The sequence below is a fragment of the Ruditapes philippinarum genome, unplaced genomic scaffold, assembly GCF_026571515.1.
Source record: "Ruditapes philippinarum isolate M1 unplaced genomic scaffold, ASM2657151v2 ctg5863_1_1_1_1, whole genome shotgun sequence".
Taxonomy (NCBI): domain Eukaryota; kingdom Metazoa; phylum Mollusca; class Bivalvia; order Venerida; family Veneridae; genus Ruditapes; species Ruditapes philippinarum.
In genome coordinates, this window is record NW_026853667.1 from 52,821 (window position 1) to 54,883 (window position 2,063).

Sequence of the window (2,063 nt, forward strand, 5' to 3'; positions counted from 1 at the left end):
GTTAAATTTATTACTCTACTCCTGTAATAATTGTTACATGTGCACATTAACTTTTTATTGAGTATATTAATATTTTTCCATTAGGGTAATTACTATTACAAGTCTGAGTGTCTTTCTTTGACCACTTTGTTTACAAATAATGAGGTGATAAATATACAAGTCAAATGTCAACAAATGCAAGAACAATAAATAACAAGAAATAAGTATGGATCAAGTAATGTTTACTAATGTTGTAGTCTTTTTTTATTTTCATTCATGCTTAATTGTTATGAGTTACGAGTGTTGCCATTATTCAAACTGTCTGGGTAAAGTGGTAGATTGCCATTTTTAGCTCACCTGTCACCAAGTGACAGGGTGAGCTTTTGTGATCGCTTTTCGTTCCGGCGTCCGTCCGTCCGTAAACTTTTACTTTAAATGACATCTCCTCATAAACCACTGAGCCAATTTCATCTAAACTTCACAGGAATGTTCCTTTGGTGGTCACCTTTAAAAATTGTTCAAAGAATTTAATATTCATGCAGAACTCTGGTTGCCATGGCAACCGAAATAAAAAACTTTAAATAACTTCTTTTAAAAAACCCAAAGAGCTAGAGCTTAGATATTTGGCATGAAACATCTTCTAGTGAGTGTCTACCAAGTTTGTTCAAATAAAAGCCCTGGGGTCAAAATTGGCCCCGCCCCAGGGGGGTCATTGATTTTCCCTATATGCATATAGTAAAAACTTATAAAATCTTCTTTTAAAGAACCCAAAAGCTAGAGCTAAGATGTTTAGCATGAAACATCCTCTAATGGGTGTCTACCAAGGTTGTTCAAATAAAAGCCCTGGGGTCAAAATTGGCCCGCCCCAGGGGATCATTGATTTCCCTATATGCATATAGTAAAAACTTAAAAAATCTTCTTTTAAAGAACCCAAAGAGCTAGAGCTAAGATATTTAGCATGAAACATCCTCTAATGGGTGTCTACCAAGTTTGTTCAAATAAAAGCCCTGGGGTCAAAATTGGCCCCACCCCAGGGTTTAGATACTAAGCATGAAACATCTTCTAGTGAGTGTCTACCAAGTTTGTTCTTAAAAAAGCCCTGGGGTCAAAATTGGCCCCGCCTCGGGGGTCATTTATTTTCCTTATATGTGTATATAACAAAAACTTAAAAATCTTCTTTGAAAAAACTCAAATAGCTAGAGTTTAGATATTAAGCATGAAGCATCTTCTAGTGAGTGTCTACAAAGTTTGTTCAAATGAAAGCCCTGGGGTCAAAATTGGCCCCGCCCCGGGGACATTGATTTCCATATATGTGTATAGCAAAAACTTAAAAATCTTCTTTGAAAAAAACCCGAATAGCTAGAGTTTAGATATTTAGCATGAAACATTTTCTAGTAAGTGTCTACAAAGATTGTTCAAATAAAAGCCCTTGGGTCAAAACTGGCCCTGCCCCAGGTGTGTCATTGTTTTTAACTATATGTGTAAAGAAAAAACTTGACCAGCTAGACCTTAGATGTTTAGCATGAAACATCTTCTAATGGGTGTCTACCAAGTTTGTTCAAATAAAAGCCCTGGGATTTAAACTGGCCCCGCTCTGTTGGCATATATACAGGTGAGCGACTTCAGGGCCATCATGGCCCTCTTGTTTAATTTATCACTTTTTCAGGTAATTATTTGATTTATATAATTTAATGTTGTGTGTCATAAGAATGATAGAACACACCATATCAGTATTGAAATTTAGTTTGGAAAATGTGTTAGTGTTAAATGGTATACATATACATGCACAGTGCGTTAACTGGAGTGCAAGTATTAGTTACCCACACTCCAGAGCATGTCCTTTGATTGGCTAATTTTTTTCCTTGGGTTTGTGATGGCTGAGAAAGGGATAGCGATAGAAATATATTCAGATGCTCGTTCATCGGTTATTTTTTTCGGGGGTTTCATATTGTAACAACAGGGAATGTGTTTTTATTTTTGCCTATGATACAAAAGATAAAGAACATCAAAACACTCAGCAAATTCTGATATACTCCAGGGGCCTAATCCCCTTTGTCAAATCCAGATAGCCTGGTTTTGTTAAT